The sequence below is a fragment of the Leptodactylus fuscus genome, chromosome 4, assembly GCF_031893055.1.
Source record: "Leptodactylus fuscus isolate aLepFus1 chromosome 4, aLepFus1.hap2, whole genome shotgun sequence".
NCBI classification, from domain to species: domain Eukaryota; kingdom Metazoa; phylum Chordata; class Amphibia; order Anura; family Leptodactylidae; genus Leptodactylus; species Leptodactylus fuscus.
Window position 1 is genome coordinate 72,040,161 of NC_134268.1, and position 22,106 is coordinate 72,062,266.

At 41.3% G+C, this 22,106-nt stretch overlaps 1 protein-coding gene across 1 annotated transcript in view; it reads right to left on the reverse strand.

Moving 5' to 3' along the window:
• DLGAP1 (DLG associated protein 1) overlaps positions 1 to 22,106 on the reverse strand; it is a 432,343-nt gene that overhangs the window by 381,421 nt on the left and 28,816 nt on the right. Inside the window, exon 2 of the mRNA XM_075270644.1 lies at positions 17,671 to 17,743. The gene's annotated coding sequence lies outside the window, so the exon portion shown is untranslated. The remainder of the gene's footprint in view (positions 1 to 17,670; positions 17,744 to 22,106) is intronic.

The window sequence follows — 22,106 nt, forward strand, 5'->3', positions numbered from 1 at the left end:
CAACATAACTTTACGGTATCCAAAAAGACAGCTGGTACCGACAGAGAGCAAGACAAATGTCACCCAAAGCTGTGAGCTCTGAACACCCACAGTGACTTTGGCGTCATCATCATTATAAGGGAGCGGGTGGTAATAAATAACTTGGCAGTGCCTAAAACCCAAAAAGCTTATACAACTATATTTACATTAAGATACACAAATGAAACTTTTCAGTAGCATGTCATGAGACAAGCTGATAAGCTCTTCCTTTGTGCAGTGCTATTTGAAAGTTAAACGCTGCCTTTATTTTAATTCTGGAGAAGGTGCAGACATTAGATTTAGAACATGTTGTCTTCATTGTCCAAATCCTCTATATAGGTAACGTGTTTTTCGGGCCGAGCTGTCTGGGAACGAGCTGGTGCAGCACTGACAACCTGGGTGAATATGGCAAGAGCCTGAGATGTAGGGTGAATGAATCCCCAAATTATTTGTGGAATTCCCAGTGAGACAATGGCACTGTATACCAGTAGCAAAAATTGTGGGTGCACGTAACCCCCATATATTCTTTGAATTCCCAGTCAGACAATGGCACTGTATACCAGTAGTAAAAATAGTGGGTGCACATAACCCCAATATATTCTTTGAATTCCCAGTCAGACAATGGCACTGTATAGCAGTAGCAAAAATTGTGGGTGCACATAACCCCCATATATTCTTTGAATTCCCAGTCAGACAATGGCACTGTATACCAGTAGTAAAAATTGTGGGTGCACATAACCCCAATATATTCTTTGAATTCCCAGTCAGACAATGGCACTGTATACCAGTATTAAAAATTGTGGGTGCACATAACCCCCATATATTCTTTGAATTCCCAGTCAGACAATGGCACTATATACCAGTAGTAAAAATTGTGGGTGCACATAACCCCCATATATTCTTTGAATTCCCAGTGAGACAATGGAACTGTATAGCAGTAGCAAAAATTGTGGGTGCACGTAACCCCCATATATTCTTTGAATTCCCAGTCAGACAATGGCACTATATACCAGTAGTAAAAATTGTGGGTGCACATAACCCTAATATATTCTTTGAATTCCCAGTGAGACAATGGCACTGTATAGCAGTAGCAAAAATTGTGGGTGCACGTAACCCCCATATATTCTTTGAATTCCCAGTCAGACAATGGCACTGTATACCAGTAGTAAAAATTGTGGGTGCACATAACCCCCATATATTCTTTGAATTCCCAGTCAGACAATGGCACTATATACCAGTAGTAAAAATTGTGGGTGCACATAACCCCAATATATTCTTTGAATTCCCAGTGAGACAATGGCACTGTATAGCAGTAGCAAAAATTGTGGGTGCACGTAACCCCCATATATTCTTTGAATTCCCAGTCAGACAATGGCACTGTATACCAGTAGTAAAAATTGTGGGTGCACATAACCCCCATATATTCTTTGAATTCCCAGTCAGACAATGGCACTGTATACCAGTAGTAAAAATTGTGGGTGCACGTAACCCCAATATATTCTTTGAATTCCCAGTCAGACAATGGCACTGTATACCAGTATTAAAAATTGTGGGTGCACATAACCCCCATATATTCTTTGAATTCCCAGTCAGACAATGGCACTATATACCAGTAGTAAAAATTGTGGGTGCACATAACCCCCATATATTCTTTGAATTCCCAGTCAGACAATGGCACTATATACCAGTAGTAAAAATTGTGGGTGCACATAACCCCCATATATTCTTTGAATTCCCAGTGAGACAATGGAACTGTATAGCAGTAGCAAAAATTGTGGGTGCACGTAACCCCCATATATTCTTTGAATTCCCAGTCAGACAATGGCACTATATACCAGTAGTAAAAATTGTGGGTGCACATAACCCCCATATATTCTTTGAATTCCCAGTGAGACAATGGAACTGTATAGCAGTAGCAATAATTGTGGGTGCACGTAACCCCCATATATTCTTTGAATTCCCAGTCAGACAATGGCACTGTATACCAGTAGTAAAAATTGTGGGTGCACATAACCCCAATATATTCTTTGAATTCCCAGTGAGACAATGGCACTGTATAGCAGTAGCAAAAATTGTGGGTGCACATAACCCCCATATATTCTTTGAATTCCCAGTCAGACAATGGCACTGTATACCAGTATTAAAAATAGTGGGTGCACATAACCCCAATATATTCTTTGAATTCCCAGTGAGACAATGGAACTGTATAGCAGTAGCAAAAATTGTGGGTGCACGTAACCCCCATATATTCTTTGAATTCCCAGTCAGACAATGGCACTATATACCAGTAGTAAAAATTGTGGGTGCACATAACCCCAATATATTCTTTGAATTCCCAGTGAGACAATGGCACTGTATAGCAGTAGCAAAAATTGTGGGTGCACGTAACCCCCATATATTCTTTGAATTCCCAGTCAGACAATGGCACTATATACCAGTAGTAAAAATTGTGGGTGCACATAACCCCAATATATTCTTTGAATTCCCAGTCAGACAATGGCACTATATACCAGTAGTAAAAATTGTGGGTGCACATAACCCCAATATATTCTTTGAATTCCCAGTGAGACAATGGCACTGTATAGCAGTAGCAAAAATTGTGGGTGCACGTAACCCCCATATATTCTTTGAATTCCCAGTCAGACAATGGCACTGTATACCAGTAGTAAAAATTGTGGGTGCACATAACCCCAATATATTCTTTGAATTCCCAGTGAGACAATGGCACTGTATAGCAGTAGCAAAAATTGTGGGTGCACGTCACCCCAATATATTCTTTGAATTCCCAGTGAGACAATGGCACCATATGGCAGTAGCAAAAATAGTGGGTGTATATAGCCCCAATCCTATTGCTAGGGGACTTGCAGGGTATTTCTGGGGTGAAGATGGGGGGGCACACCGTTGGAACGGGTATCGGGGGTATATATCGGGTATACGGGAATACACTGACAGTGTATTCCATTCAGGATCCTGGGAAAGCTGGGTTGCGGCGATTGAGCCCGTCAGTGCCACGTTACACTGACAAGCTTCTCCCTGGAATTTAGCTCTTACAAGAGCTGTTGTGGTTGTCTTCTCCTTCCTATCTAGCCTGTCCCTGCCTACCCAGAATCTAAGCCCTAGCTAGCTGGACGGAAACCTCCGTCCTCGGTGAATTGCAAGCTCAGAATGACGCGAACCTGGGCGGCGCTGTTCTTTTAAATTAGAGGTCACATGTTTTCGGCAGCCAATGGGTTTTGCCTACTTTTTTCAACGTCACCGGTGTCGTAGTTCCTGTCCCATCTACCCTGCGCTGTTATTGGAGCAAAAAAGGCGCCAGGGAAGGTGGGAGGGGAATCGAGTAATGGCGCACTTTACCACGCGGTGTTCGATTCGATTCGAACATGCCGAACAGCCTAATATCCGATCGAACATGAGTTCGATAGAACACTGTTCGCTCATCTCTAGTAAACACGTGTCAGAGTGAGCGCTTCAAAACAGAATCCTATTGACTTCAGTGGGTTCCGTCTTATGCATGCTACACATTGAAATCAATGGGAGGCTTTTTAACCCATTGATTTCAATGTTAAACGGAACGCATTGAAGTAAATGGGATTCTGTTTTAAAGTGCTCACTCTGACATGTGTTTACGTGTCAGTTTGACCCCGGTGGAGATCCAAGGAACATGTATTGAGATAGTCAGGACCTATAAGTATCTGGGCGTGCTCCTCAATAATAAACTAGACTGGGCTGATCACCTGGAGGCGCTGCACAGAAAGGGCCACAGCAGACTCTACCTGCTCAGGAGGCTGAGGGCCTTCGGAGTCCAGGGGACACTTCTTAGGGCCTTCTTCAACTCTGTGGTTGCCTCAGCCATCTTTTTCGGTGTGGCCTGCTGGGGAAGCAGTATATCAACCAGGGACAGAAATAGACTTGACAGGCTGATCAGGAGGGCCAGCTCTGTCCTGGGGAGCCCCTTGGACTCAGTACAGGTGGTGGGTGACAGAAGGATACTGTCTGTGGTGACCTCCATGCAGGAGAACAAATCCCACCCCATGTATGGGACCCTGATGGGACTTGGCAGCACTGTAAGTGACTGTCTGCTTCATCCCAAGTGTGAGAAGGAGCGCTATCGCAAGTCCTTCCTTCCAACCGCGACCAGGCTGTATAATCTACATCAGACCAAACGAAGATCACTCCGCACGGAGAACTAATGATTATGACGATGACCATGAGGTCTTCCTCTTTCTCTTCCGTTTTTCCTTAGCTGCCATGGACTCTTAGTATATCTTCTCTTCTCAGCTTATGTGTGTCTACGTCTGTAATATATTACTCTGTATTATCCTGTACCTGTATTACTATGCTGCTGTAACATGCTGAAATTTCCCCAATGTGGGACTATAAAGGATTATCTTATCTTATCTTACTCTTTTTTTAAGTTATTTTTATATGTATTATAGGGAAAGTGGGTGATTTGACTTTTTAGCTCTTTTTTTATTTTTTATATTTTTTTACTTTTTAATTTAATTTTTTAATGTTATTTTTAGACTCCTTAGGAGTCTTGAACCCCTGGGGAATATGATCACTAAGTTAATACACTGTAATACTAATTTATTGTAAAATTGCTACAGCTCTATTACAGGCTTCATAATGCAGTCTGTAATAGAGCTAATGTGATAACAAGCATTGGAACTAGTGTTGGAAGAATTGTCTTGCAACGAGCCAGATACATCTTGACTATTCCAAATTGTTCTGTTTTTACCAAAACCAAAAAATTTGCCATTTTTCTTGGGCAAACTAAAATATCCACCGGGGCATGATTTGCAGTAAAGGAAGGTGCAAAAAAAAAAAAAAGTATACTCGCCTACCATAACCTCTTTGGGCTTCCTCACAGTGTCCGGGGATCTCTTTTTTTCCTCCTCTGAGGGTTTGATGTCTCAGAAGATTACCAGTCGCCAGATCTGATGCTTTTCTGAGACATCACACATACATAGAGGAAGAAGATAGAGAGGAAGTATAAATGTTTCTAATTTTTTACATTTTCACACCCAGTTCTATCTTAACAAGTCTGGACCTAACCGAACATGGATGATCGCTGTGTCCAAACACCAGACAAATCTTCAGAGGTTCATCCATCTTTACTGAGAAGCTTCAATAGGCTCCCAGTTGCCATGGTAATGGATTGTTGACCCCAGATCTCATTCCAGGGACTGGCAATCCATCCCAAAATGATGACACCCATGCAACAGGAGAATAGTCAAACATGACTGAAGCATTAGCAGAGTTAATACCTGCAATAAGTACGGGCACTGATCATGGGCATTGTCAATGGGTCTCCACTGAATAATATATATAATATATTTAAACACTAGACATCCACCACACTATTACGGCAGCTGTTAGGGAAAGATTAATGGTTGTTCATGTACAGGTGCAACATATGGCAACGTGCTACTCTTACCACAATTACAAGACACACACAGTCCTTCAGTGAAAAAAAAAAAAAAAAAAAGAAAGAAAAAAACGTGTAAACTTAGCTTTAGAAGTGTGGCTCATCATTCATAAACTAGGACAATTGTGTCATAATAGTTATCAAGCAAAAAATGCTTTGTTTGTCAGCGATCACAAGCTGACATAGAAATCATCTTTTAGCATGTGTATAGAGTAGGTATATACACAAGGCTGCCAGACAAATGATAATCCAGTATAATCCAAGACTATGTAGATTTGTCATCTGAACATTACATACTGAAGAACTTGTCACAACATTATGCAAGACACCTTAAGGGAGCTACAGTATAGGCACCGAACTTGCTCTAGTAATTTGCTGTGAAACAATACCATTAACTTTTGGGATTACACTAGATACTTTGGTAACTTGTATTCTAATCCAAATTATTAGGTAATAAGATGTATCAAATGCATAGTCTTTATTAGGGGGTAATTTACTAATGCAATGATTATTCATTCAGGTAATATATCTGTTCCCAAAATGTTTATATTTATATCCGCAAAATTTACGTAAATGAGATCATTATACAGACTCAAGGCATCCATTACAACTTGCCCTCCCGGAATCCCGGATAGCATCATCCTAAAATGATTGTGTGCTTTCCTTTAGCTCTATAAAGGCTCCATCTGGTGATGTGCTACACTGCTAATCTAAATGAGGCATCGGAGACAATATCTTCCCAAAGCTTATTACAGTTATTATCACAGCTGCATGGCAAAGCACACTGGGAAAATACAAGGATTTATGAATGAGCACATAACTACGACCCAGTATTTAGGAACCTTTGTGATGCTGACCTATCAGATTCTGACAAATCTTGAAAGAAAGTTTAAATGCAATTCCGTCTGCCTCAGTAAATCACATCCTGGGGTTTTACTAACAAAGCAGAAATGTGCACAAACACAAATCTTGAAAGTAGAATTAAGTTAAAGTAGATTCGCTAAAATATTTATGGATTCATAAATAAGTGCAAGACAAACATTTCTGGGTTTGAGGTGAAACCTTTGATTTGCATAGGAATTGGAAAAGCAGATCGGTTTTTAAGGTAACAAGGAATTTATTTTATGGGAAAAATGAACCGTTTCTATAGCGTGTATGAACATATTAGGCAGATTAACATATCATTATAGATCTACAACACAGTTTAGCCTCCATTTACAAACTGCACTATAAAAACGATTGTGGGAAACTAATGGGTTAGAAAAGGCAACAGGCAGTGGTGTGGCACCGCGACAGGAATGGGAAACAGAGCGTAGCTTAGTAAGAATGGGGAACATGCACAAAATGCTTAAACAGGGGATTCCACGTTACAAAAACATAGCATTTTGGCCATGGTTTACAGTATGTACAAAGTGGGTGGCATTCTGGCAAATCCCTTCCACACATTGCTGAAAAATTCCAAGGCAGAAATGCTGCAATTTCTAAAAAGTTGTGTTTTTGAAAATCGCACCATACCATGGAGTTATTTGTAAACGTATCAAATAAGCAAAATGTCCACAGAGGAAAACTCTACGGACTTTCAGTGAAAAATTCTGCAAAACAATAGCCATGTGTTTTCGACGCAGTTTTTTCCAAAAGGTTTTTCAAGTGTGGTTCCCTACGTAGAATCTTAGCCTCAAGGTGATATCTGATAAAGAAAAGACATTTCAAGAATAGGAGCAACACGGTGGCTCAGTGGTTAGCATTGCAGCACTGGAGTCCTGGGTTTTCTATCCCGCCAGGAACAACATCTGCAAAGAGTTTGTATGTTCTCCCCGTTTTTGCATGGATTTCCTCCCATACTACAAAAACATACTGATAGGGGAATCACAATCTACATAAAAAAAAAAAAAAAGACATTTCAAGGATGTCAAAAAATAGGAAGCCCTGCTCAGGGACACTTCTCTATTAGAACTACTCATAAGAGGTTTTCTTGCTCTATGACCTGGTCCATGCTGTATACTTGGTCAGCTGTTAATATGAATAGCCACTATATAGTTCAGCATTTCCTCTGCAATGACTGGTTTCTGAAGCTGGTCCTGAAGTGAAGATCTGATTTTCAGTCCAGTCTCATTTGTTGTGATGAGACAGCCATTTTGAATTGATTTGATGGAAGTGTTTTTATGGTTATGCAGTCTCACATGTATGTATTGTTTATCGACACTATTAGAAGAATGGATAGTTAAAAGTAGTAAAGGGTTTTCTGATGTAAGCTTGGTCATATACATTAGATAGTTGATGGGTGAAGATTTGCTTGGAGAACATCTACTACTTCAGACACTCATGTATACAGTATGCATGCTCAGCCAAGACACTTGGGTTCTTAGTAGGTAGAAGAGAATTAGCCATTGCCAGGCTTACCTCCCCCCAATAACAGAAGGATTGCATATTCTGTAATCCAACTGTATAACCCCTTTTTTGCACTCTACATTTGTGTTGGGGAAGAGTGGGCACACCCAATAAACAGATGGACGGCCAACAGTCATGTAATCTAAGCCACCTTTAATCTGTGTAAAAATGTAACCTTGGATCAGAAAATAGACTATAGAATGTAAAATAGAAGAGATAATTAAAGGTCTTAAACTTTACATGAGTAACCAGGGTGTCTTCACCTATGGTTGTCTTTCTTTACAGTTCATTAGCTGTGCATAAGGCTTCCCTATCTTTCCTATACACTGAATAGTATGTATTGATCTTTAGTAGAGATGAGCGAACAGTGTTCTATCGAACACATGTTCGATCGGATATCAGGGTGTTCGCCATGTTCGAATCGAATCGAACACCACGTGGTAAAGTGCGCCAAAATTCGATTCCCCTCCCACCTTCCCTGGCGCCTTTTTTGCACCAATAACAGCGCAGGGGAGGTGGGACAGGAACTACGACACTGGGGGCATTGAAAAAAATTGGAAAAAGTCATTGGCTGCCGAAATCAGGTGACCTCCATTTTAGACGAATAGTGGATTTCAAATCCGGGTCATATGAGAATGTGAACTTTGTGACTATGAGACAGGGATAGCTGTACAGGCAGGGATAGCTAGGGATAACCTTTATTTAGGGGGGAATGTTATTAAAAATAACTTTTTGGGGCTCTATCGGGTGTGTAATTGTGATTTTTGTGAGATAAACTTTTTCCCATAGGGATGCATTGGCCAGCGCTGATTGGCCGAATTCCGTACTCTGGCCAATCAGTGCTGGCCAATGCATTCTATTAGCTTGATGAAGCAGAGTGTGCACAAGGGTTCAAGCGCACCCTCGGCTCTGATGTAGCAGAGCCGAGGCTGCACAAGGGTTCAAGCGCACCCTCGGCTCTGATGTAGGAGAGCCGAGGGTGCACTTGAACCCTTGTGCACCCTCAGCTCTGCTACATCAGAGCCGAGGGTGCGCTTGAACCCTTGTGCACACTCTGCTTCATCAAGCTAATAGAATGCATTGGCCAGCGCTGATTGGCCAATGTATTCTATTAGCCTGATGAAGTAGAGCTGAATGTGTGTGCTAAGCACACACATTCAGCTCTACTTCATCGGGCTAATAGAATGCATTGGCCAGCGCTGATTGGCCAGAGTACGGAACTCGACCAATCAGCGCTGGCTCTGCTGGAGGAGGCGGAGTCTAAGATCGCTCCACACCAGTCTCCATTCAGGTCCGACCTTAGACTCCGCCTCCTCCGGCAGAGCCAGCGCTGATTGGCCGAATTCCGTACTCTGGCCAATCAGCACTGGCTAATGCATTGTATTGGCTTGATGAAGCAGTGCTGAATGTGTGTGCTTAGCACACACATTCAGCTCTACTTCATCGGGCTAATAGAATGCATTGGCCAGCGCTGATTGGCCGAATTCCGTACTCTGGCCAATCAGCACTGGCTAATGCATTGTATTGGCTTGATGAAGCAGTGCTGAATGTGTGTGCTTAGCACACACATTCAGCTCTACTTCATCGGGCTAATAGAATGCATTGGCCAATCAGCGCTGGCCAATGCATTCTATTAGCGTGAACTGAGTTTGCACAGGGGTTCTAGTGCACCCTCGGCTCTGCTACATCAGATTGCTACATCTGATGTAGCAGTGCCGAGTGTGCATCAGATGTGTAGTTGAGCAAAACTGACTCAGCACTGCTAAGTCTGCATTCGCATAGGAATGCATTGGCCAGCCTTCGGCCAATCAGCGCTGGCTCTGCCGGAGGAGGCGGAGTCTAAGGTCGGACCTGAATGGAGACTGGTGTGGAGCTATCTTAGACTCCGCCTCCTCCAGCAGAGCCAGCGCTGATTGGTCGAGTTCCGTACTCTGGCCAATCAGCACTGGCCAATGCATTTCTATGGGGAAAAGTTAGCTTGCGAAAATCGCAAACTGACAGGGATTTCCATGAAATAAAGTGACTTTTATGCCCCCAGACATGCTTCCGCTGCTGTCCCAGTGTCATTCCAGGGTGTTGGTATCATTTCCTGGGGTGTCATAGTGGACTTGGTGACCCTCCAGACACGAATTTGGGTTTCCCCCTTAACGAGTTTATGTTCCCCATAGACTATAATGGGGTTCGAAACCCATTCGAACACTCGAACAGTGAGCGGCTGTTCGAATCGAATTTCGAACCTCGAACATTTTAGTGTTCGCTCATCTCTAATCTTTAGTAGACAGACGTTTGTATTGTAGCTCAACAGGACTAGCTTTAAGAATAATTGTACTCAGTGTTAGATTATCTATTGCTTCTCCTATTCCCTATACTATATATTTTATATATTTCCATTGTCATCCAAGCAATTGTTCACTCTACAGGAGCCAGAGACAAATGTACTGTAAAATCACATATGCAGACAGTCAGGATTTCGAGGATTTGGATTCACCTATAAGTGCCCGTTCACATGGGGGCGGATTTTGGTGCTGAATCCACGTCATAATCCGCCCCTTTTACAATAGAGGTCTATGTAGACTGCTAGCTTACTTTTTTCCGTGAGCGGGAATATGACGCTCACGGAAAAAAGAAGCGAGTTGCCCTTTCTTCTGGTGGATTCCGCGGCTGCTTCAGCCCCGGGGCCCGCCTCGTGGAAGCAACCTCTGTACTAGGCCCATTCATTTGAGCCTACTCTGGAGTAGGAAGCCATGACTGTCGGAAGCCGCAATAATCGAGGCAGGCGCATTACGGGCCTTTTGTGACACTTACTGCGTCACAATCAGGACAAAAGTGCGCCATACCGACCCTCATGTGAACGAACCCTAAGACAGTCAAATAGCTCGGTCTTATTTGAAGTATTCCATAACCCCAAATCTCTTTTATGAAGACTGACCAGGTATTTGTAGTCACCTTTAGTAATTCTTCCCTGAACCAAGGTTACACTTGTTTGATAGAAATGTCACAATATCATTTTATTGGAATACCTTTATATGGATCATTCTTGAGTCATTACCTTTACGTTAAGCGGGAATTCCTGTTACATTCATATGTTAAGTCTCCTACTAAACTCATATGTTAGGCATTTTTCCCTACGGTGAAGTCTGACAAGTCCATATACTGGTATCTTTAATATTTTATGTTACTTTTGTCTTGCCTTGTCTATGCATGTTCTGTCATATTTTCTTAAAAAGAGATTTTGGCTTAACAAGGAAACAATTGGTAATAAGAGCCATATCTACAAGGGCATTGCTCCATTCACTGGTGCATTGTACATTCTCACTGTCTGATTCTTTCTGTGTTCATATGCTTCAAGACTCCTCTGCTCTGTTTAATTTTTAATGCCATTTCAACTCCTTTTTACATAGTAATTTACTTAACTTTTCTGAACATCTTTCTACATTTAACAATGCAAAAGTGGATGACTGTAATAATTGGGTCTTAGAATATTTACTACAAGCTCTCAAGCCTTCTCACAGGTACTTTGCACTACAGTACAGTCATTTATGGTAGTTCTCTACTGGAAATTAAACAATGGCAACTGCATTGCATCATAGTTAGCTAGCTCAGTCAGGTAAACTGATTACTGTCTGTGACTAACATGTCATCTTTATTAACCCAAGTGGCCAGAAGTAGCTGTAAGATACTACAGAATTCTCTCAGTCCAGGGCACAGCAAAAGATGCTTGCAGAGTGTGGAGGTTGAGGAAAACAGCCCACCCCTCTCCATTCACTGTGTGAAGAGGGAATAGTCCTTCCTCCTTCCACTCACAGTTAACACTGAGTTCACACCAGCGCCTGAACTCCGTTTTCAGGTTTCCGTCTTCTGCATGCAGAAGACGGAAACCTGTCATGCCGAGTCCGGCCGTGAGTGCCAGTGAGCGTTTTATGCAAAACTGTTTTTTTTAAACTGGACACAGAGTACTACATGTCCGACTCAGTGTCCATTTAAAAAAAACGGTTTCACTGCGGAGAGCAGAAAACGCTTACTGGCGAACACGGCCGGAGACTTTTCAAGCCCATTCAAATGAATGGGATTGAAACATGCCGGCAGGTTTCCATCTCCTGCCCCTGTTTTGTCCAGGAAACGGAAACCAGCAGAACGGAGACCGGGCGCAGATGTGAACGAGCCCTGAGATGTCTTAGGCTAAGGCCCCACGGGCCGAAAAACACCGTGCTAAGGTGCTGCGGGAACAACCGCGGCGTGAACACATTGTGGTTCTTCCCACAGCGCTTTGAACAGAAAGTTCACAGAGTTTTCCTCCGATGACTTCCTGTAACAATTATATCTATGGGAAAGCCGCTGTCTTTTCCATAGATATAATTGACATGCTGCGATTTTCAAAACCACAATGGTTTTGGAAATTGCATCGTGTCCGCGCTGCAATTTTTTATGCAAAGTGGGCATGGGACTCATGCGAATCCCATCCACTTTGCAAGTACTGTAAAACGCTGTGATTTTTCCCACGGCGTTTCCCCTACCCCTGAACGGGACACTACAGTATGACAATACTTATGCAGATCAGATAATATGCAGATGCCTGTACAGAAAGGACTCCATGTTATCTGTGTGGTTACACAGAGAGATAACAGATTCAGCTTTATCAGCAAACTGCAATTAGCTGAGCTGATTGTCCTGCTGACAACGAGTAAGTGACGTCACTTTTCCTATATCCAAGGAACATGGATATAGTAATGCTGTGTAAACAATGGGAGGAATAAGGTGACAAAGCAACATTCCTAAAGCAATATATTTAGCAAAAGTCATCAATTTCCATAAGCTACCAGTATAGATAGGATCCTTTAATCTGTAGGGAAAACCTGGCAATAAATAATCGGTTTCCTTACAGCACCGCATAGGAGCCTTCACAACCACCACCAAATCCAACATTTTGCAAGATTAAATAAGTGCTATTCCGTAAATTCCAGGAGAGTTGGAATTTTTTATGTACTGGTCAAAGATTTATCACTACACAAGTGCATTGCAGGTCTGTATTCAAACGTGACTGCACCTTCCCGCACAAGACAACAGCTCCTCCACCTTCCTCTTCTTTTAAGGTGCCAGAGGTACCACTGCAGTTTCGTTATTGCAGTCATATACCACTGAGTCCAGTTTCCTGCTCATTTTCTTTTACTCCAAGTGGCAATCTTGTAAGAAATTGTCTTATTTTTGCAGCCATCCACTTTTTTTTTTAAAAATATAGATTGTGAGCCCCATATAGGGATCACAATGTACATCTATTTTTATTTTTTTCCTATCAATATGTCTTTGTAGAATGAGAGGAAATCCAGGTACACATGGGGAGAACATACAAACTCCTTGCAGATGTTGCTCTTGGTGGGATTTGAACCCAGGACTCCAGTGCTGCAAGGTTGCAGTGCTAACCACTGAGCCACCATGTTGCCCCTGCAGCCATCCACTTTGTTAGAAACCTGGGGGGCAACACGGTGGCTCAGTGGTTAGCACTGCAGCCTTGCAGCGCTGGAGTCCTGGGCTCGAATCCCACCAGGAACAACATCTTAAAGGAGTTTGTATGTTCTCCTCGTGTTTGAGTGGATTCACTCCCATTCTAGACAAGACATATTGATAGAAAAAAAAAAAAAAGTACATTGTGATCCCTATATGGGGCTCACAATCTACATTTTTTGAAAAAAATAAATAAATAAAAAAAGGAACCTGGGCCCGACTCAAATGCCTATTGATTGTCTACACCTGTATTTTACATGCCTTTAACTTTTTCATATTAAATAAATATATCTTATTGTTTACTGAATGTATCATATAGCTTCTTGTCTATGGAGCATTTACTACTCACTATATTCTCTGGTATGCACTTTACATGTAATATATATTAGCATTATTTGGGCTTTGTTCTTACATATGTTTTGTTAAGTGTAGACTCTGTGTGATGTAAATACAACTCTTTCCATTTTTTTGTGTATATGTACAGTGTGCACCTTTGTGTTCTCTTATTTATTATTATTTTGGAGTGGTGTGAACTGTTCTCCGAGAAACAAACTAGACAGAGCGCTTTGTTACTTTGAGTAACCTACAGAAAAATTCCAACTGTACCAGAATCGGAAGAGCTACAAATATCGAAGAATAGGAAGAGTTTATACTGGTGAAGGTGCTAAAAGGTCCTTTAATGGGGTGAAATGCAGGTTTGTAAGAAGTTGTCACTGAATGGGAACACACTATATTCAGAGACATACAGACCTTAGGGCTAGTTCACATGGGGACATGGACGCCGATTTTGACAGCGGATTTCGCGGCCAAATCAGCGTCCATACAATGTCCACACTATGTGAACTGCTCCCGCCGCGACCATCGCGGTCACGGCTTTCACCTCCGCTGTCGGCTCAAATGAATGGAGGGCGCTGCGGCTGGGCGGAAGCCGCGGCTCATCGCGAGCGGCTTCCGCCCGAAAGATAGGTCATGTCGCTTCTTTTTCTGCTAGCGAGCTAGCAGAAAAAAAAAAAGCGAGCAGTTCAGATAGGGATACATTGTATGGACGCTGATTTGGCCGCGAAATCCGCTGTCAAAATCAGCGTCCATGTCCCCGTGTGAACTAGCCCTAATACTATACATCTAAAAACTAAGCATTTGATGCAATGATATCCATTCTAGATAATAAAACAAATATATAAGCAGTTGAAATATCTATCCTGACTGGTTAGAAGAACTTACCATCTTTTGATCCATTTGGATGCCTACATTGGGATATGACGTAAAAGATCTCTGCATTTTGTTACATTGTTTATCCCTGATATTGAAAAAAAAATACAAAAACAACATAGCCAAGATATCAATAATGTAAAATATGTGAATAAACCCATAAAAGTATTAGTTCTATACTAGATGTCCTGCTTTCCACAAACAGTGATGGTGGTAGTGCACGAGATAACACCATATTAGACCAGTCAAAGAGAACTGTAGAGGACATTTTACTTTTCAGGGAAATATTTCGTACTACCTAAAGTCATGAAGGCACTCCGCATAATGTCCTCTACAAAGCACAGTGTCTGGTTTTATATTAACTCTCCTGGTCACCTTTTAAGCTTTAAGGAGTCCCTTTAAGCTTTAATCCCACAATATTGGGAGACTTTGAGAAATTGTTTATAACATCTACAGCACTGTAAATTTTATAGATTTTATATTGTGTGGTCTAATTGTTGTGATTAGCTTAGTCACCCCTTAAATAACTCAAATAAAATGTCATTGTTAGTAGGTTGCTGTTAAAGAGGACCTTTCACTACCTTTACCAACTCCAATTCTTTGCATCCTTTAAACAGGACCTTTCACTATCAACACCAAATCCAACTCTTTGCCATCTTTAATAGGCTTATGTCAGCTCAGTTGGAATGTTTTGTTACCCCTCACCTTTCTTGAGCAATCATTTCTGTTTGTTTCAGTACCCAATATGCTAATTAGGCTCTCAAATGTCAGGTGGGCAGTCCTATACTGTCTTCGCTAGGTAAGAAGACTGCCCACTTGACAGTAGGGAGCCAATTTAGTGTATAGGTGTCAAAACTAACTAATTGCTAAGGAATGGTGGAGAATGGAGAAAAAAATGCAATTGTGCCTGGATCAGTAGAGCAGTGTCTGTTGAAGGATATAAAGAGTTGGAATTGATGGATGTGGTGATAGGTCATCTATAACAGGTTCTACTCCATTGATCCTATCGTACATTGAACTACCCCCTATCATGTACCCTTTTCTGCTGTTGCCAGAGTCCACCTACTTGACAGTATAGAACTTTATTAATACATCAAAGACCAAAAATAATTACAGTGATTGCTCATGAACAGTGAGAGTCAGATAATACATTTTAAGGCCTGGTTCACATCTGCACTAAGTATTACGTTTGGGGAGTCCACTTGGGGACCCCCAAACAGAATACTGAACGCATTAAAAAGTGGTGAGCAATGAAAGCACATGGACCCCTTTTTCTATTTGATTTCCGCACAAATCATGTGGAGAGAAAAGTGCTGCTTGGAGTACTTTTCTCTCCGCATGACTCATCCCGACCCTGCACGGAAAACATACAGACCCCATTATAGTCTATGAGGTCTGTGTGGTTTCATTGCTCACCGCTTTTTAATGTGTTTGGTATTCTGTTCGGGGGTTCCCCAAGCAGACTCCCCAAACTGAATACCGAACACAGATATGAACCAGGCCTAACTGTGCAGAATCAGCATAGCACAGCCTATTAGAAGATGCAAGAACCTGCAGTTGGTGGAGATGGTGAAAGGTCCTCTTTAAATATGTTTAAGGGAGAAGAGACTTGGAAAGGTGGTTACAGATGGACGATATCAAAAAGTCTGAAACTGGTGCAGGGTACCTCAAAAGATTGACATTTTCCCAAAGAGTAACTATATTATTAGGAAAAGGACCAGTTATCTTTCGTACAGAAAACATAGGAACAAAACCATACCACAAGTTGATAGAATTAGAGAAAGAAACGGAAAACATCTAAGAGGATATTGATATATGTATAAGCTTAAAGAATACGTTCATGCTTGGAGTTTATGGTAATATTGTAGAAGGATTTTACTATAATTAACATGTAGGGCATATTCAGTATGACACATCACTGGTATGGCGTAGATGGGTCTACAGTCCATCATTCATTCCGTGCAAATTGCTCCCTCATAGACAGGATCAACATCACCTTGTTACCCTTACCCCATACTTCAGCTAAGTTGGCATATGCAGTATATTTGACTATAACATCAGATAAGATATTTTCCGGACTATAAGGCGCACATAAAAACCTACGATTTCCTCAGAAATCGTAAGTGCGGCTTATAGTCCGGTGCGGCTTATATATGGATGGAAGCGGCTGCAAAGTCTGCGTGCCGCTTCCATACATACATAAAAGGCACCGTAAGGGTGCATTCACAGTACGGAACGCCGGCGTGTATCACAGCCGTACACGCCGGCGTTACAGCAGGGCTGCCGGACACTTCCTATTCATTTCTATGGGAGCCGGCATGCGAGCGCTCCCCATAGAAATGAATGGACAGACACTTCCCATTCATTTCTATGGGAGCCGGCATGCGAGCGCTCTATGAATGGAAAAAAAGCAGTCCATTCATTTCTATGGGGAGCGCTCGCATGTCGGCTCCCATAGAAATGAATGGGAAGTGTCCGGCAGCCCTGCTGTCACGCTGAAACAGAACGTGAAACTTACCGAGCGGTGCAGGGCGGGCGGGCGGGCATTCAGGCCTCCTCTTCCTCCGATGTTCCGTCCTTCTCCGGCGCTCGCTGATAATGGCCGGGGCGCATGCGCAATATCATAATGCTTCTACTACTGCACATGCACCCAGGCCATTATCAGCGAGCGGCGGAGGAGGAGGACGGAACATCGGAGGAAGAGGAAGCCTGAATGCCCGCCCACCCTGCACCGCTCGGTAAGTTTCACAACATTACGGTTGGGCTCTATCAGCATGATTTTGCTGATAGAGCCCCTCCTCGCCTGCCGAGCGCTTCCAATAGAAGCGGCTGGCACGCGGGGGGTTAAGCGGCCGCTGGCAAAGTCTGCCTGCCGCCGCTTTCAAGAACATATAATGCGCACCGGACTGCGGCTTATAGTCCGGTGCGCCTTATATATGAACCGAGACGGACTATAAGGCGCTCATGGGCAATGCGGCTTATAGTCCAGTGCGCCTTATAGTCCGTAAAATAATAATTAGTTAGTAATAGACTAACAGGCCATCAGGTTTTATGGATGAAAAAAATCCCAATAAAGTATAGCTACATTAAATACATAAAATGGATAGTAAATAAGCACTGTAACTTACATCCAAAGTGATCCTAAAGTCTGGTGGACAAAGCCAGGATGAGCAGCATTCTGCAATGCAAGTGGAGACGTCCCTAAAATAAAATTGAGAGTATACTGCATTTGAGTCACTGTGTCACACACTATGTAATAAAGTGGTTTTAACATTGTAAAACACAATCAAAATGCAATTGTTTCAAGTTATGGTGACTAAAGAGAAGCCGTCAGATGGTTTAGGAACAATAATCTGGCAACTTGCTGTTATATGGGCAGTTAAGGGTCCCAGACCTGTGTAAATGATGACCACACATTGCCTCTGCCCTGCACAATGATGCGTTCGCCCTATAGGACCTTGGCTTAGCCGAATACAATGAACAAGTGTCAAAGGTCTAAAATGAATTCTCAAACTTATCCACCAGGAAGTTATAACTTCATTTTCTACACATCTGAAGGAGTTTTACAGTAGCTATATAACTCCTAGTACTTTTTCGATCTCACGGAAGTGAGTCTCATAGGAATGAATAGAGAAACTTTATTTCTTTCTACACATAAGACAATGGCCCAGATTTATGCCTCATACTATTTTTCATAACCCAGAGCCTGATAAATGAGGAGTACCCTCCGCCGGGCTCTGCGCTTTGGGGAATAGGTAGGTTCATAGCTGCCGCACATTTCCACCAGTTTTTTCAACAAACCTTTCTTGTGTAAAAGTGCAATCTTTCTGCTGAGAAATTCAATGTTTCTTGCATATGTTAATGATCTGTTCAGTGCACCATCTTCTACTATAATCTTTGCAAATTGCTGTCCATGAGACACATCAGTCTGTTCTGAGGAATATAAGCGCTCCAACAGGCGTGGTCCTGCCTTGAGTGCACCAAACAGGTGATTTACATATGGAATAAAAGCTGAATTTCTCAGTAGTAACTGCACTGAGTTTGTTTAGTGGTCCAATAGACCGAATATGCTACAAGTAAAACTCATTATGTAATGTAACTCCATGAGTTATCACAGCCCACACGGGACTCTGTTAAATGATAAACTGAGCTCTGGAACATCTATATATAACAGTGCTAGAAAAAAGTGTTGTGAATGGCTATTACCCATTCCGTATATTGTGTAATATTGAGATTTTTAGGTGTCTTATGTGAGGTCAGAATGAAATGTGTTGGCCAAGTAATGGTGGAGCCCCTTCTTTTTGTTTGTAATAAAGGAGAAGAGCTTGAGAAATGCTTATATAACCTACTTTGATCACCAGTCATTGACTTCTGTGCTACAGTTTTAGCTTGTGCATTGCTTCCCAGCAGGCATAGCAGCGAGTTGACTCAGGCTGTGTGAAATGTCACTCTGCTTCGCTGTCTCACTAGCTGTGCTCTACAGAGCATAAAATTAATCTTGGCATATTTGTAAAAAGGGAAAGAAGACTATGTAATTTTCGAAGGGTTCGAGAAATCATTCTACATGCTAAAGCTATCATCTTGTTTGTTCTTTGAAATTTTTTATAGAACACAAAAGCCTAAATTTTAGTTTAAATGAAGCCTTGGATTCTTATTTCATATCTTTAACCCAGACTAGATTTGACAGCAATGTCCTCATAAAACTAGATTAAAAGACATATGATAGTATAAAGCAAGACAAAGAACAAAAGCAGATACCTAAGTAGTTATCTAATAACAAGAATGGACTTTTATAACTATTATTACAAAATACAAAATAAACATAGAAAAATGAATAATATCTGAAATGCTGTATAACACTATAATTGTAGAGAATAAATGCAAAAGCTCTGGGGTCAGAAAGTAAAGTCTATCCTGGGCCTACAAACTGGCCCATATTCCTTTATAGTTCACAGTAAATCATAGTGCACAGAGGGTAATAAAATCCGCCGGTCATTACATGGAACATATGTTTGCCTTGTTACACTGTACTATTCTTTATGACTACAAAACCAATGCTTGGCACAGAAACCAACCCATGCATAACATTAACCCATTAGTGTCATGCTCACTGTTATGTTCTATTTTCTCACTATACTTTGAACAACTTCCTCCCTTTCACAGGTACTTTCCCCTGTTCTTTTTTCACGTTCCCCAAATCAAACCTTTTAGGATTAAGTGCTGGTTTGATATTTTATTGTTTCATCAAAGTTCTTTTCACTTTTAAAGACCATACTTATTCTGAGCACATTCCGAGCTAATAAAACATAATTCTCAATATGATTGGCCACTGAAAGGTAATATCATAATTCACATAAAGCAGTGAAACAGGTATAGGACAATGTACTGCTAAGTACTCAGCACTGGGCCACATGTTCAGCTCTAAAACCTTTAGAAAGTACATTAGTCAGATACACCTTGAAGCCTTGAATCCATCACATCTCCCGTTTATAAGCTCCAGATGCAGAAACCTTCCATGACTAAGGTTATGAAGTCACAAACCCTGGATCAGTTAGCTACTTTAGAAGGACACTGGTTTAGAAGGAAAATAATAAGAGAAAATAATTAGAGAACCTTAAAGGAGTTATTCAGTTTCATCTATTGAGTGCCTATCCTTAGCATAGGCTATCAATATTAGATCAGCGGGGGTCAGACACCCAGTTACGCTACCAACAAAGTATGACTTCCAGTATTGTTTATGTGCATTCACAGTGCAAACTATAGTGGTAGGTGTAGGCACTGCAGTACTGACCCACACACTTCAATGGAGTATTGCCGCGGTACCAAAAGCTGCCGCTACAGTACTGAAATTTACAGCCTGGACACCAAAGTGTCATTATTGATCCCGTTCTTGTTGGCAAAAGGTGCCCTGCTACAGTGGGCTAGTCATAATTCGGAGATCTCTCTGCTTATTCATAAGTAATGTCAGCATATATATCCTAGACTAGAAAGCTGTATACCGGAGGGCTCTATTTCAGTAGTTAAAAAGGGCATTCTACAAGGGTTATGTTATATGCAGAATGGTAGATTTTCAGCTCCAAGTGAGTCAGCCTTGGATGGAGGAAGAATTTGGGGTCTACGTATAGAGCACAGGGACAATTGTTCAGGTGGATTCACAGTTAATTTGCCGGAATAATATGCAAATCTGTTTTCCAAAATGTAAATAGGAAAACAGTGCCTCTGCCTGCTGCCCTCTAGGGGCAGCTCCCTTCAACATCATGCACAACTTTTTGCCATGAGCTGATAGCCAGGAATCTGTGGGCCACATTAGGAGAACTTGCTGAGAATCCCTTTGGAACCAAACTGAATAGCGGCACAGGAACCTTCTTGATGACCAAGTAAGCATTACTAATTTCATCTTTATCATTTAGCCCATTTTTTAAATGGGCACAATGATAACATACACAAAACTGTGCTTAGATCTTCAAGAAGTTTGAAAACAACATCCGTGCCAAATTCCTTCAAAAACTGTGTACAATTGTATTTACAAGAGAGAAGAGAGGACAAGATGGGAGGATGGAGTAGTGTTAGCTGAGGAAAGACTACTTATGACAACACTACCTATAAGTGAACCAATAGGGCCAGTAATAAACATATTCTATATTCATTTTTAATTATTTATTTAATGTAATATAATAAAAAAAAATTGCTTCTAAAGTTATTTCCATAGAACTAGTGTAGGACTGGACTTTCAATTAACATGGGATGATATAAATCTGATCCTACTGTACGTCAGATGTTAAGAGCACATTTTCTACATTAATGATTACAATTCTGGGAAGTCAAAAGCCACCTACAGGAGGCTAATTTCAAAAGCTTCCTCAAACTGTGATAAGTAGGCAATCTTATATGCTTCAAGGATATCTTTCTTTAAATAACAAAAATCCCGTTTTCTTGAAGCACACTTATCAGCCCTGCAAACGCTGCACAGTGATTGTATTGTCAATTATCAAAAAATACACATTAATGATTTAATCAAATATTGCTCTCGAAAAATGAAAAACAGAAAGCATGTTTTATAGAATTGAAATTAGAATTGAAATTTTCATTTTAAGCCTTTTTCCATACAAAGAATCTATTACTAATGAGCTTAATACTGGTTTCCATTCAACAATTCTTTCTAGGTAACTAACAGATGACAATCTATAGAACGTTAATCTTATAATTGCAGTTCCCATACAGACAAATGTGGAATTTTGACATGACTTGAGTTGAGCCTAGTATTCCAGTTTAGACTCAGTCAGGTATCTGGCTTTGCTGCTGATCACTATTCACAGCCCACATTACAGGGGCAATGGTAGTGGGATAAAAAGAGTATTTTCTAGTCATATTTAAATTCTGAATAACCCCATATGGCTAAGGCCCCACATAGCGAGCATGAGCAGAAAAACGCTGCAGAATAAAACATATATCCTTTGTGGACTTTCTGCCCGTATTATATCTATACAGAAAACACCAGTGTCTCTATACATATAACTGACATATTGCAATTTTCAAAATTGCCAGCGTTTTTGAAAATACAGAT